The following is a 16948-nucleotide window of genomic DNA, read 5'->3' on the forward strand; positions in this document are numbered from 1 at the left end:
GTCATCCACAAATTTGACTACAAATCCAAGTCTAGCAAGCGCAGAGACAGACAATAGATTCTTCTTTATCCCTGGCACATACAAAGCATCTGAAAGTGTGAAAGCGCTGCCATTTACAGTAGTAAGCATAATTTTACCAACGCCCTTCACTGGGTAAGAAGCATTATTGGCACATGTGACAGTATTCCCATTAGAGACAGCCTCAAGACAAGTGAACATATCACGATGCGAGGTAATGTGCTTTGTAGCACCACTATCAAAATACCATACATGAGAGTCAATAGAAACTGCCAAACATGCATCATGTACAGATGGGTCATACTGGCAATACACGCTAAACGCCCATTCTGTATCCTGCACAACATTTCCAGAATCTGCATTTGTAGAAGCATCCGCTATTGTGGCTGCATTTGACTCTTTCTTCTTTGCCTCTTTAGCCTTTAGCTTAGGGCAATTCTTAATGGCATGATCATTTGCCTTACAATAATTGCACCTGGTCTTTTTCTTGCCTTTATCAAGAGCCTTCTCAGACTTATTGTTGCTACCTGTGGAAGGAGAAGAAGTTGCAAACCTACTAATATGAGAAGAAACAGTGGAAGGGGCTGCCTTACCACTTCTTCTCTGCTGGGCAGCAATAAATGCTTGATCAACTGCACGCTGCCTGGCCCTGTTTTGCCTGGACTGCGCTTCTTGCAAGAGCTTGTTGACTAAAGTATCATACTTGACAGCATCAAGTCTGTCATTAAGAAGTCTCCACGTGGAAGCAAAAGTCTGATATGTCTCAGGTAAAGCATCAAGAACAGTCTGCACAAGAGAATGATCAGGAATAATCTCACCTGCAGAAATCAACTGTTCTTTAAGATCTTTAATCTCAGCAAGAAAAACATTCATGTCATCATCTTCTTACATAATCTTATATTCTAGCTCTTTACGCAGGTAAGCGATTTTTGCCTCGTTACGACCTGCATACAAACCAGCTAGAATATCCCAAGCCTGTTTTGCTGTTTTAGCTAAACGAATATGTGGGGTGATGTTACGTTTGACAGAAAGTGCAATCAAGGCATGAGCCTGCGCATCTTTACCATCCCAACGAGCTTGTTCAACAGTGGGTAAAATAGCAGACAGCAACAGTAGAGCTGCTAGAACCTCCAACATTCTCAACAGATCCTACATCCACAGAACCTGGACGTACATCCATACCCTGCACAATGTTTCACACTCCTTTTGCAACCAAAACATGCTGCATCATATATGCCCAAAGTGGGTAGTTGCTGTCTCCATCCAATTTGTCATCAGTAGATAACATGCGAAATACATCATTGTTGTTATCAGCCATGGCCACTGACTGAAACTGATGCAAAAGCTACCTGTAATGAAGCAAAGACTGAACAGAAAACAACTCGTGCTATGTAGCATGGTCCACAATAGAGTATGTATGCCTGTTTTGCAGAAAACTGCACTGTCGAAATTTCTGCAGAAAATGACGAAAACACCTGTGCAGAACTTGAAATGCAAAAACGGAGCCCGAAACGACCTCAGATGCGATTTTTGAGAACGCGCAGCCCTATAGGCTAATTTGCAGAGTATAGGGACTTGAAAGCGCTCGTGAAAGCTCACCTCAATCGGAGAACGTGAGTCGGAGGGTGCTGGCAGCGTAGCCCTGGGAGCCGATGCCTGCTCTGATACCAATTGTTGGAATTAGGGTTGCAGGAAAGCACACAAAGCTTGGAGAAGCAAAAGCAAGAATGCACACAACACAAAGTGTATTAGATTGTGTCAATGTACAAAAGATAAGTTAGCCCTAGTAGGATAGGCGTATATACAAGCCGGGGGAAAAAACCTCCTAAAGAGGGAAAAAGTGCCCCGACGGTCCTAAGTGTGTTCACACACATCACTGCCTATATATATATGGCAACATAGAAAAGCATGAAGTCAGCAAAGAGGAAAACTCTAGCCTCTCACTACCCTTTTCTAAACAAAAAATTGTTATAAAAAACCCTACTTCCTACAAAAAGTGCTTGTATCTAGCCTCTGGACTGATGATGTACCCAAGCTGGAAATTCATCCCTCACCAATGTAGCATTAAGGGGGGAAAGTGCCAAAGTAGCACATGGGCCAAAGTTGTTCATAGCACACAAGGGAATATAGAAAGTAATAAACAAAATCATGTTGTAACCCTAGTCTTAGAAGATACCTCTAGGCCTCAAAGATAGGTCAAGTCACCATCAAGGGGGGGTGAAAGTATGTTGTAAAACCTCGCATCCAACCACCTTGAGTAGCCCAAAGATTTGGCACCAAGGGGGGGTGTTGAGAAATATGGTGCCATTGGAGCACACTAGAACAAGGTCATCTACCAAGTTGCCATATCATCAAAGCTAATTTATCCCACATAAGCTCTTAAGCAACTTAGTAGCCACCTCATATAAAAGAGGCACCTTCAAGCAATGTAAACACAATCAACTCATCTCTCAAGTAGTATCAAGAAAGTCCATTTGGTTGCATATCTTGTTCATCTCTTTTTAGTTATTCTTTACTCTTACTGATGTTATCTTAAGCATGTTTAGCATTTGCTTTAATCCACCTTAGCTTAAACCTAGTCTTGATCCATGTTTCTCAACACTAGTGCACCCAAGACCCAACGATATATGCTTCGGTAATGCTAAGGTGAGCTCTTGACTTGAACACACTTGGTGTTACTCTATAGGGGACTAGCACAGGACTTAGTTGCATTCATCCATCCATTCTATGCTATTGGGATTAATTAATATTGTATGGTGTTGATTACGAGGTCACAGTCCAAAAAACAAAAGGTTTTAGAGTCTTAGGTGTTTTTAATTTATTTTTTTAAATTTTGTTTTAAAGCTTGTTAGGACATTCTATTTTCATATCTTGGAAGGAAAAAACCATGGGTCGTTGGTAATTTACATGATTTTGGACCCCAAAAGGCTTAGATTTCATTGCATTAAGCTAAGGAATAGCTTAGTAATTGTGATGATGAATAGAATACACTTCAAAAACATGAGCATTAAGCGATGTGGATTAAAGTGGGATATGTAATTTTTGTTTGTATATCTCATATATTTTTCATACATTGTTTGAATTAGTAGCTTAGAAGCATGCAAAACCAATAAATAATTAAAAAATTAAACTCTTCCACAACCATAATCAACTAGGATTAAGATCCTTAATCACCTTCCATCAAGTCTAACAAACCTCAAAAAACTCTAAAAACTAGGCCAAACAAGCTCTATGGTTGGGAGACGTGAGCTCATAGTCTCGTGAAAAAGAGGTGAAAAAAGACGTGAGTCAATGCATGTAAGAATGAAGCCATAAGACACGAGTCTAAAGGTAGGTATACCTTATATTATACCAACCAATTATTATTATCTTCTTAAAGACTTGTAAGGACATATCTACTCATGTCTTTTAAGGATTTTCTTGTCATATAATCTATACTAGCTATAATTTTCAAGGAAAATTATTGTCCTTTGTAATTATAATAGGGACGTTCAAGTATAACTATTGCTCTATAATTCCATATCAAACCTATTATAGGCCTAGTGCATAAAATTATTGTCCTTTGTAATTATAATAGGGACGTTCAAGTATAACTATTGCTCTATAATTCCACACCAAACCTATTATAGGCCTAGTGCATAAAATTACATGCCCCAGGTAGGCATATTTCATGAAAATAAAGTACATGAACCTAGTTTATACAAAAAAGGCATGACTCTACCTATAGACTTGAGTCAACATACCTAAGCCTAGAGACATGAGTCTAGAGGCATGAGTAAATAAAAGTGAATTAACACACGTGAGTCAATATATGCAAGTTAACAACATACGTGAACCTAGAGATGTGAGTTTGGAGGCATGAGTAAACACATGTGAACCTAGAGACCACTGTCATAAATAAGCTTTTTTTCTAACCAGTTTGTTGGACATGATAATACAATCAAGTATAGTGCATCAAACCATAATTCCTTAAACCCACCGAGCCTTGGATCCCAACAAATGTGACTAGTACTCAATGAAGTGCTTCCCTATTAAATAAGAAGATAAAACTCCTTCAGATCCAACTCAAGCAAGGAGCTTTGGGACAAGACAAGCCAACTAAATGAAAATGTGAGCGAAGGAACATCAGTGGAACACTTGGCAAACAAGAGCACCCCACGATTCTCTGAGCCTTAAATTCACCAACTTACTCTTTTAATAGCATCATAAACTTTATGAAAAGGACATGACATGTCACCCTTTGCGATACCATTAGGGACGAGTGTTCCACAAAACACTCGATAGCAAGGAGTCCCACCTTCCCAAGGAGCCCATTATAGAATTTTCTTTACCACAGTTTGGATGAGGAATAGGGAACACAAGGAAAGGTAAAGAGCCAATTTTCAGGACTACCTCAAACCAAAGGATCCACAAGGGTATTCACATAACGTGTCCTTAGCTATCGAGAGCCTGTAGCCTCAAGCTAGGTTGATAGTATAGAACAAGTACCTTTACAAACCACATAGCCCAACCCCATGGGGCAAGAATTTCCAAACTGTGACATAGGGTTTTGTGCAACCACTCCCTTACATTTCATCGTCACATGAATATGTAGAAAAAATGCTTAGGATGGCATTTTAAATAGGAAGGGGGGTTGCCATAAACATAATACCCAAAGGACACATTAATATGAAAAGGGGGGTTTCCACAAACAACCACTTCCTTACGGTCCACCACTAATATGCAGAAGACATGCTTACATGCTTAGGATGACATTTAAAATGGAATAAACATAATACTAGTAGAGACTCGGAGTTGGGAAAAACAAAGACAATCCATATCTCAAGGATAATGACCAAATTTAATGAAACTAAAGATCCCATTTAGTATTTAGAGAAGTTTGATCAAATTTACAAGGCTATGGGAAGGATTGATGATCCTATTGAAAGGTCATAGCCTCATGATGACACATGGCTGAGCTATATCCCACATGCTGATTGCGTCTCCTCACATACCTCCAACACCCTTTGGGTGAGTGGATGATGGGATAAGGTGATGGGGGGGGCTTCCCACCTAGTTGTAGGTGACTACTTTTGGCATAGCATAAAATCCTTGTGATGGGGGATTCCCACCTGGTTATCAGAGCTCAAGGTCTAGTCGGCCTGTTGGTGTTGAGCATGGAATCCTTCCGTTGACTCGAGTGGTTGGCGCTGCCATCTGGTACCTAAAACAGCCACATCAAAACTAGCTGACTGAGTGTAAATGTTGGGGCTTAGGCAGGGATGTGTGCTGGTTGCCAAACATCATCATCACGCCGGATTTTGCAAACCTCCGAGTCATCATGGAAAAGGATGTATGCGTGTGCAGCATTCCGTCGAGGGGGGTATTGGAAGGTTGTCATCTCATGCTAACACACTGCTAAGCTATATCCCACATGCTGATTATGTCCTTTGATAATATGATATATATACAATAATCAACATTAGTCCCCTCTCATCCCTCCAACACCCTTTGGGTGAGTGGATGACGTAATGAGGTGATGGGGGGGCATTCCCGCCTGGTTGTAGGAGGCAACTCCTTTGGGCGTAGCATAAAATGGACCTATTAGATCCCACACCATGATTTGTTCATTTAAAATTTGCCTTAAAGGTAAAGCAAGCCAGTGGTTTAGGTCTCTAAACCCAATGAAAAGGCTAGCTACTACCACATGGTCATTGTAAGATTCTTGCCCAGTGGAGCTAGATGGAGCCCCATTGCATAGATCTATAACCTCAAGTAAGAGGAGGGTGAAACAATGCGATACTATATTGCTAGAACCAAGTCTCCCCACATAAGATATAGTCCCTACAATGAAAGCTGGATGACTTATCTCTCATTGGTCAATTTATGATCGATATCAAGACCAAGAGGCCTTATGACTAGTCTTAAGAGTAAGAGGCTTTATGACCAATTCTATAGTTCTAGACACTACATTTTTATAGCCAAGAAAGCTTTGGAAGGATGATACCAACCGAGACCAAAATATGAGGACCCCTTCCTAAAAAAGCTACAAGAATACCCCAACTTAAGAGAGGAGATTCCAGGTTAAGCGAAGCACATGACTCGGTATAGTGGACCCAACTAGAAATAGAGGGACCCGTTTGACCAATCATGTTGTTTCCATAAAAGGAACCTACACCAAGACCTTCTAGAAAGTATATCATGAAGGCAACGTCTTGACTCAGGAATCACAAAAAGATCAACTATCAAAGGATCAGTTAAGAGAACAACAAGAAAATATGGAAGCACTAAAAGAGCTTAGTACCAAAGAGGAAGCCTAATAAGCTTGAAGAAGTAGAAAACCTAAGCATGTTACATGACCGTATCCTGAAGGTAGCTTGTACTTAGAGAATCTATGCTGCTGCTAGGAGAAAACACTAAAGGCAATGAGTTGGAGTGGATGTTGGTGTCACAATAGTAAAAAAGGAATCTCATTGAGGACCATGCCTTCATACATCAGCTTGAAAGAGGATTCAATGATTATAGCCAACATGCCTTCAATAAGGCCATCACTTAAAGAAGAAATGGGACCTTTGAGAGCAATCTTCTTTGCCCCTATGACTATCGCTATGGCTGAGTACTTAAAAAAGAAACAATAATTCTGGAATGAGGTCCACTAAAATGGTTGAAAAAACACCTTAAGCCATTAGGAGATGCAAGTAAGAATGACTAGAAAACCGAGGAAATCCTATTGAAGGTATACAAAGACATGCATGTTAGTACAGTGGGTAAATACTTTGAAGGTGATGACATGAAAGCCATTATTCCGATCAAAGTGGAGGGTGTGACCATGATTGCAATCCTAGATGGAGGAGCAGGAATGAGCATAGCCATCAAAAACATGTGGCAAAGATCAGGGAGTAAGCCACTAAAACCTTTAAAATTTTTCCTTAAATTAGGCTATGGCAATTTAGAAATGCCTATAGGAATCCTGAACAAGGCGGAAGTAATGTCACGCAACCTAGCCTATGAGCACGCATTTGCTATTGTTGACTTTAGAAGGCCCACCAATTATGACGTGATTCTTAGATGTTGACCAAGATGCCTATCAATGAATAAGGGGGTCTGATATGATAGCATGCTTTGAGAGCTCAACTTATGTCATGTGAATGAGCATATATGTAAAAGGTGTGAGCATAATGAGGAAACTTCTATTGCTTCACCATTGGACCCTAAAGAGGAGGAAAATCGGATGCAACAACACATGTTCTCGAACCACAAGAACTAAATTCTATGAACAAAGATAGAAATGACATTGTTCTTATTAGAACCATATCTTCCATACTCTTCGAACCAAAAAGGATTGAGCCAATTGAAAACCACAAAGAAACAACTTAGAGGCTTCAATGTAGGCTTTAAGCTAATAAGATGTGGCATGGAGGTTGGTAGAGACAACAATGAAGAGGATAAGGAGGTGTCAGAGGAACACCAAGGACTCCTCAGAGAATTTCTTGAAAGCCAATGCATGCCAAAATGAGAGACCCACCTAGCCTCAAGGATAAAGAGTACTATTTGCATTATGTTAAAGTCTTGAGAGCCATAGAGGAGTTTTGTTCCAACAGCAAGGATCTAATGAACAATTGGAAGGATCTAATGAACAACTAGAAGGATCTAATGAAGAAACCAAGTCATAATGTTTTGAAAATAGATCTTGAAATTGCTAAAAATTTAGTAAAAGAAAATTCATCCTCAGTCGACTCTAAAAGGACTTCTAAGTCTAGACAAAGAAGATGGAACAAAGCTATATGTGAGAGACAAACCAGGGAAGAATCCCAAGAAGCTAGTCTTAAAGATAGTGACCAACAAGAGGACTAGAGACAAGTTCCTTCACATTTCAGGAATTATAAGATCGAGAACAAGAAAGTGTGCACACCAACACCAAAAAGAGAGAAACTAGAAAATGGCATTACCAGGGGAAGAGACCAAAAAGGTTTGAATCTTTATTGACTTGAGTCCTAAGGAGGAGACTACATTAACAGAGTTACTCAAAGAATACATAGATGCATTTTCTTGGAGCTACTTAGATCTCCTTCATAAGTCTACCAGCATACTATTCCACTAGTGGATGTGGTGTAAGGCCATTTAAATAAAAGCCTTACATGTACAATAAAACCTATTTACAAGACCATTAAGAAAGAAGTCGACAGACGTATTTCAGCAGGTTTCATGTATGAAATTGAGCACACTAATTGGGTATCACCAGTGGTGGTCACAGTACTAAAAAAGAACGGCAAGATTTGCATATGCATGAACTTGAAAAAGGTCAATGTAACCTATTATGAGACCGTTAAGGAAGAAGTCAATAGACTTATTTCAGTAGGTTGTTTCATATATGAAATTGAGCACACTGATTGGGTGTTCTACAAGATCCGCATATGCATGAACTTGCAAAAGACGTAAATGCAACCATGGTGAGAGGGTTCTATTCAAACAAAATCATTTCTATCAGACAAAAATGTAATAAATCGGGTTTTTTGTATTACGCATTGCCCTGTATTGAACATGTGCTTTAAAGATTAGCAAAAAAAGAAGCTTATAGCTTCTTAGATGGATTTTAAAGATACAACCAAGTATCCATAGATCCCAAGGACTAATATAAAACCATCTTTGCTATAGAGGATGGGACATTTTCATACCTTTAGTAATGATGTTTAAACTTACAAGCATGCCAACTATGTTTCAATGAATTGATGTCTACCACATACAAGGACTTCCTAGAGAAATTCTTACAGGTGTTCATGGATGACCCTTTGTGTAAACTCAAAGTTGATAAGAGAGTATATCCCTCATCGTGGCGGTAATAACTGTGAGAGATTTTGGTACTATAGGTTGTTCTTGAACCCAGAATAGTGTAAATTCAAGGTAAGGCATAGTAGAATCCTAGGAAATGTGGTGTCAAAAAATGGGATCACAACTAATGAAGGGAAGATGTGAGTTATTATAGAACTCAAAAGATTGGAAAGCCTAAAGGTTGTCTAAAGATTTATGGGGCACATGGGAGTATTATAGAACTCAAAAGACTCGAAAGCCTAAAGGTTGTCCAAAGATTTATGGGATACATATAGGGGTATTATAGAATAGTTATATTCATGTATGCAAGAGTTGTATTCATGTATGGACACACATGGGTATTATAGAAGAGTTGTATTCATGTATAGAAAAATCAATAAACCTTTATATGCCTTGTTGGTGTGTTTCATATGGACAAACAAATGCAAAAAAGTGTTTCATAAGCTAAAACAAGCTTTGATCTTAGCTCCAATCATGAGAGAACTAAGATGGGATATTATCTTCCATGTGCACATTGACATATCAACTTGTGCCATAGGATACATATTAACTTCTAGGAGAAAAGAACATGGATTTCTTAGTTGATACACCAATAGACATTTGAACGAGCCACATAAGAACTATAGGACCATAGAGAGAGAGGGTTTGTGGATGGTTTATGCATATGAAGATTTGCCATTATCTTTTGGCAAACAAGTTGTATTTTACATTAACCAATCAAGCCTTACTCTATCTAGGGAACAAACCGTACACCACATGGTGAATCACAGGGTGGTTATTGCTTCTTCTCAAAATTGATTTTATTGTCTGTAGAAAAGGGTCATCACATGTGAGAGTTGACCACATATCAATAATCTTGAGTGGAGAGCCACCACCAAATGATCTTCCAGATACTTTTGTATTTAAAATTAGCTTAGTACCAAGATGGAGCTATGAGATTGCTTAATTCTTGAGCTATGGATTCCCATTAGAGAATTCAATATTCTAAAAAAGGAAGAGATTACTTATAAAGGTAGCAACCTCCTACATGCTTATCTTGGGGCATCTTTATAAAAAAGGAAGAGATGATATCTTAAGACTCTATGTGTGTGAGGACGAGTACATTGATATTCTTGGAAAAGCTCACACAACAGTTGTTGGAGGACGAGTACATTGATATTCTTGAACAAGCTTACACAAGAGTTGTTGGAGGACGAGTACATTGATATTCTTGAACAAACTCACATAGAAGTCACTAGAGGATGAGTACATTGATATTCTTGAATAAGCTCATACATGACACTTTAGGAGTGAAATCGCCACTTTGACAAGTTCTTTATAGTGGCAGGTTATGGTGGTGGGCCACCACTCTGACACTCTTTGGAGATATCATGGAATATGTCAAAAGATGTGATGAGTGCCAGTGCTTTTCACAATACCCCAACAAAGAGATAGGATGCCCTTACAACCAATCATGTCTATCATGCCATTTGCTAAATGGGGAATGGATTTTGTTGGACCTTAACCCTATAGCTAAAAGTACACAAACATGATATATCATTATGTGGCTGTGGATTATATAACCAAATGAGTCAAGGCTAAGGCCATAATTAGGTCTAAATCCCATAAAATTACTAAAATCCTCTATGAGAACATAATTACAAGGTTAAGATATCTCATAGAACTCATTTTTGATTGAGGGACTCATCTCTTAAATGATGTGGTGGAGTTTCTTTAGAAGAATTTATAGTTTTCCACCATCGTAAGTGTTCCTAAGCATTCCTTGCCTTGGATCTACATGATGCCATGGTTGGTTTTAACTAGGACATGGTTGATCCATTGAGTAGGCACACTACTTCACATGCGGGAGTATACTCGCTCTTAATTTAGGACATGATGAAGTTATTTTTGTCCTACTCTAAGGCTTCCCACTTCTTCATCACCTCGTGCACAAATTAAATCTTAAGTAGTTGGCAGATACATGCTTTCGTCTCCTTCCCTGTATCATCTTGCACCTCGGCTCTATTACACACATGATAAATTTTCTCTGTGGATGCTGTGTGAGGAGTATAAGGACTCCTAGGTGTACACATAGTGTACTAGATGGGCGGGCAGTGTTGACATGTAGGGGTCGATCCATTTGTGCCACCACAATAACCACTACTACCACGTCTATGCATAGACACCCCCCCTACTACCACGTCTATGCATAGACGAGTGACGAGTAGGTGGGGTGTGCATCGGTGTATGCGAGGGAGTGGGGAGATTGGTAGAGGGATGGGAGGACCCAGCCCACCAAAGTAATTCGTTGTCCATAGCTCTCTGCTCGGGGATTACTTGTGAAATGAACTAGTAAAACTACTTAGGTCTCATGGCTTGTGGTCTAGGTATGAAAGTAAACTCTTAAGAAGGCTGGGTGGAGGTGTTGGCATGCATGTTTAAGGGGCTTTCAGCCAATGATTCTACACACTTGCATATAAAGTTAAGCTTGGTCAAATGCATGTGTGTATAATGCTTATTGACATATGCATGGCAAAGCCTAGGCCAAGGCAAAGCAAGGGCGTAGGCTTGGCTCTGACAAATCCAAGCCTACGTTCTTGCTTTGCCTTGGCCTAGGCCAACAAGGCAAAGCAAGGGCGTAGGCTTGGCTATGACAAATCCAAGCCTACGCTCTTGCTTTGCCTTGGTCAAATGCATGTGTGTATAATGCTTATTGACATATGCATGGCAAAGCCTAGGCCAACAAGGCAAAGCAAGGGCGTAGGCTTGGCTATGACAAATCCAAGCCTACGCTCTTGCTTTGCCTTGGCCTAGGCTTGGCTATGAATAAGCATGGCCATGTGTAGGCTTTGTCAAAGTGAGGTCAAAGTGAAGCTTATGCCCTTGCTTTGCTTTGGCCTAGGCTTAGCCAAGCCTATGCATATAGCCAAGCCTAGGCTAAGGCAAAGTAAGGGCATAGGCTTGGCTATGACAAAATCCAAGCCTGCACCCTTGCTTTGCCTTGGCCTAGGCTTGGCTATGCATAGCCAAAAGCAAAGCAAGGGCATAGACTTGGCTTTGACAATGCCAAGTAAAAGTAAGGGCATAGGCTTTGGCTTTGACAATGTGTAGGCTTGGTTATGCATAGCCAAGCCTATGCATGGCCATGCCTATGCCTAGCTAAACCTAGGCCAAGACAAAGCAAGGGTGTAGGATTGGCTATATGACAAATCCAAGCCTACACCCTTACTCTACCTCGGCCTAGGCATGGCCATGCATAGTCTTGGCTATGCATAGCCAAGCCTAGGCAAGGGCAAAGCAAGGGCATAGGCATGGCCATAGCCAACAAAGCAGAGAAAGGGCATAGGCTTGGCCATAGCCAACAAAGCAGAGAAAGGGCATAGGCTTGGCCATGCCTATGCCCTGGCCTAGGCTTGGCTATGCATGGCCATGTTTATGTATAGCCAAGCCTAGACCAAGGCAAAGCAAGGGTGTAGACTTGGATTTATCAGAGCCACAGGCCAAGGCAAAGAAACAAGGGCATAGGCTTGGCTATGACAAATCCAAGCCTATGCCCTTGCTTTACCTTTCCTACACCCTTGCTTTGCCTTGGCCTAAGCCTGGCTATGCATAGGCATGGCCATGTGTAAGCTTGGCTATGCATAGCCAAGCTTAGGCCAAAGCAAAGCAAGGGCATAGGTTTTAACCTATGCCCTTGCTTTGCTTTAACCTAGGCTTGGCTATGCATAGCCAAGCCTATGCAGGACTAGGCCAAAGCAAAGCAAGGGTGGTGTAGGCTTGGATAGCTATGACAATGTATGGGCCATAGGGCCTTTAACTCTTACAAGAAAGAACAAAACCCCAACATAGGGTTTAGGGTCCATACCTCAAAGTAAAGGCACATGTGTAGAGAGCTTGCCATCCAAGCAAGAAGATATGAGCCTACAAAACAAAAGAGACACCATGGCAAAGGTAAGAGAAAGAAGTAGAAAGGGTTAGAGAAAGAAGGGTATACCTCCCATGTACACCACATAAACTTAAAAAAAGCTTTGTGCAGGTCAAGAAACTCAAATCTATAATTTTTTCAGGCATCGGTATAGGTGTCGATATAGGCATCGGTATGTGCCATCAATTAATATATACCACTGGTATGTGCATCGGCGGTTTTTAATATATCGGGCATCATATAGGTGTCGATATAGGCACTGGTATGTGCATCGGTGGTTTTTAATATATCGGGCATCATATAGGTGTCGATATAGGCACTGGTATGTGCCACCGGTTAATATATACCGGTGGTATGTGCATCATCGGTTAATATATACTGGTGCCTATATCGATGAGTATACCAACGTACATACCAGTGCATATACTAATGCTTGTTATTTTGATTGAAAATTTATAATTTGAACCTTTGCCTTTTGGTTTTGCCACACTCGATTATAGATTTCTAGAGTATAACATCTAAGAAAGAAATGCCATATACCTTCAACTTCTTTTGCTTTCTAGCATCATTGCTTGCCTTAACATTTTAGTGTTGGGAATCCATTGGTGAGAAAGTTAACAATTCTTTCACTCCACTCTAGTATAGCTTCGATCTTGAATAGTTTAGCATCAAGTAGATCTTCTCATTAAGTTCATTTGGTGCTTCACCATTAGATATGCGTGATAGATGGTCTACCATGACATGTTTTTTGCCAGGCCTCACAACTATAGTGAAATCAAATTTAAGAAGAATCAATAACCACCTTGTGATTCTCCCTGTGGAGTACGGTTTGTTAACAAGGTATAAGAGGGCTTGATTATCAACATAAAAAACAAATGTATTAACAAAAGAAGGTAATTCCTAAATTACTTAACAGTATATACCATTCCTAAACCCTCACGTTCTGTGGTGATATAATTAGTTTCGGTCTCATTCAATTAGGGTAGTCCAATTTATAATTACCTGGCTAGGCTAGGACACATCCAATTGCAAAGTTAGAAGCATCAATATGCACACGGAAGATAACATCCCAGTTTGGCACTTGTAGTATGGGAGTGTTAGACAATGCTTGCTTCAACATGTCATAGGCTTGTTGGCATTCTGATGTCCACTCAAATATAATGAGAAGCTTGTACAAAGGTCTAGCTATCTTAGCATAAAATAGTATGAACCGTTGATAGTAGCCAACATGACCCAAAAAGTCTTTAAACTCCCTTGTAGTTTATGGGCGGTAATAAGTATAAAATGACTTTGATTTTGCCTTCATTTGTAGAAATAACATTGTTTCATACCATATGTCCCAAGATCACTCCCCATGCTTGACCTAAAATTGGAATTTGAAAGGGTTCAATGCTATGTAATAAAGCCTACACCTTTCAAAGATCTTTCTTAAGCATGCTAGATGTTCTTTCCAAGATGAATGCATGAATCATCTTAACAAGCTCTCTTAAAAGAAGTCCTTCAAGGAAATGTTCGTTAGTCTTTAGAATGTGGCTGGTGCATTGGTTAGGCCAAATGGCATAACATGATAAGCATACACCCTACCTTCTGTAATAAATGCTATTTTAGCTTGGTCCTCATGTGTAGTGAAAATTTGATTATAGCCCGAGTATCCATCTAAAAAGCTATAAGCTTCCTTGTGTGTAACTCGCTCTAGCACATGTTTAGAATAAGGCAAGGGGTAGTGATCCCTGCACAGGTGGTAGCATTCACCTTCTTGAGATCCACGCACACTCTAACTTTTCCATTATTCAGAATAAGGCAAGGGGTAGTGATCCCTGTGAGTGGTAGCATTAACCTTCTTGAGATCCATGCACACTAACTTTTCCATTATTCTTGGGAACAACCACAATAGGTGAAACCCACTTTGAGTGTTCAATCTCATAAATGAATCTGCATTCAATAAGCTTGTTAATTTCTTCCTTCACAATTTTGGCATATTTAGGATTCGTTGGATAGAGTCATTATTGGGTTGGTCTAACATTTGGTGCCATTGGGATGGTGTGCTACATAACACTAGCAAGCACTCCTTTTATGTCATGATAAGTCCACACAAAGTAGTCCCTATACTACTTTGAGAAGAGTTACAAGTTCAGCGTCCTCAGACTTACTTAAGTCCTTAGCTATGTAGATAGGCTTAGGATCTTCTCCTGTTTCAACCAAGTCTACTTTCTTGACCTCTATAGGCCCGTAGACTCCTCCACTCTCACGTGTGGGGTTATGTTTGGCATTATCAAACACTAACTTGCATTTCCCTATGGTGTATGACGTATCTTGCTCTAAAGCTCTAGCAGTATGTATGTGGGTCTCTACTTCTATATTTCTTCTAGGGTTCTTTCATAAGCCAGAAGTTGTTGCATATGTAGGGGATCAACAATTGTACCAGCCCATTGGTGGAGTGAGATCTGTGTGGCTAGGAATATCCACATGGATGCTATCTTCTAGTAATGAGGTCTCAGTAGGGCTTGCCAGAGAGTTCACCTCAACGTCTACATTCATTGGCCGGTTGTGTCATGAATAGCCTCAGAGGTAGTAGCCAAAGTTAAGCCCTTGAGGTAACTAGCCATGCGGTTAAACATGCTAGGGGTAGGTCTAACAAACTCAGCTTGGGTGGGGATTTCTCTCCCTAATTCGTGAGATCCCTCCATTGTACTATACTCCAACAAGGAGTCACTTGCAGCAATCTTGGGTCCCTTCACTTGCAGCAATCTTGGGTCCCTTCACTACGCTAAATTGGGTTCCAACTGAAGGCACAGAGAGCCGAGTGTGAGCTGATAACTCCCTAGCTCTATGGACCCACTTTTCTCTAAATTGGCCTCTAAAACCCGTCCAGATCATAGGTGCATGTGAGTATGGAATGTTCAAAGGTCTTACGGATGCCTTGGACAAGTTTGAGATTTTTTAAAAATTTAAATTTTTTGGAATTTAAATTTTAAATATTTTTAAAGAATTTTATTTGGATTGTCCAAAGTTTTTCCAAAACACGTTTTTAGTGTTTCTTAACCTGTCTGACACAAAAAATAATGCACTTTTTTCGGGCCAGTCAAGCGCTAGCTCCAATAGTTAAGCTCTTTAACTATGAAAAAATGTATTTTTTTCGGGGTGTCACACAAGTTGCGCCAAGACAATCACAACGTCCCAAAACACGCTTGTGCATGCGCTTTTCCCCCACGGACCTTTTCCCTTTTCCCTTTTCCTTTTTTTAAAAACTTTTCTCTTTATGATTTTTTACTTTTTTATTTTGTTATTGTTGTTTTTTTTACTTTCATGGTTTCGATTTTTGGTTTTACCGAAAAGGGGTATTTTTGAAATCTTTGACTTGTAGGCCTGCCTAAAAGCCAACACGCATTGCATGCGCCTAGCCCATCCCGAATTACCATAAATTGGTTAATGTTAGGATTCTGATTTTTGTGATTAATGGCCTTAAAGGCTGGACCAATTAAATGCAGCCAGCTAGTCAAGTTGCTCTGAATTAAAAAGAGGATTAAGGCTAATTAACCTACATAATTGCACTAATGCAAAAACACAAAAATTTATGTGTTGGAAATCCTCCTCTACTTTCAATTTTTATCCCAATTTTGTAATGTGAGGAGTCGAAATTGGGGTAAAAACTATGCTATGAAGCCAATTCTAAGGTCAATTTAACCAAATTCTTTCCATTACATGCTCATTTGACTATTTTTTCATTTCAAAAATGTAAAAATGTAGAAAAGTAGAAATTGTAAAAAAAAACTTAAAACTGTAGAAAACTAGAAATTGTAAAAAAACTTAAAATTGTAGAAACATTAGAAATTCTAATGAGAATCACAAATTAAACACAAATTTGTAATGGAAAACACAACAAATTAGGAAAACAAACACCTTTCACATAGATTTTCTTTCTTTTATTTTTGCCATTCTTTTAAAAAAAACATAACAGAAATTAACCATACACACACATACATTCAAATTGCACATTGGCTATGCGATAAGGCTATTCTCTGGCAGTGGTGCCAAGTATAGAGGGCCCTTACATCATGAGAAAGGCATAGGGAACAACCAAATGTTGTGGGGCTTCACACCCAGTTGCACTCGAGAGCATAAACAGCTCAACCAAGAATCCAATCTACCATGGCCTAATGCACAAAATACAAATAGGGGTGTGTCACTCACCTCCTTGAATTCTAGTTGCTGGGATTC

The sequence above is a fragment of the Cibotium barometz genome, chromosome 14 (genome assembly GCF_041138505.1).
Source record: "Cibotium barometz isolate CiBa-2024 chromosome 14, ASM4113850v1, whole genome shotgun sequence".
Lineage (NCBI taxonomy): Eukaryota > Viridiplantae > Streptophyta > Polypodiopsida > Cyatheales > Cibotiaceae > Cibotium > Cibotium barometz.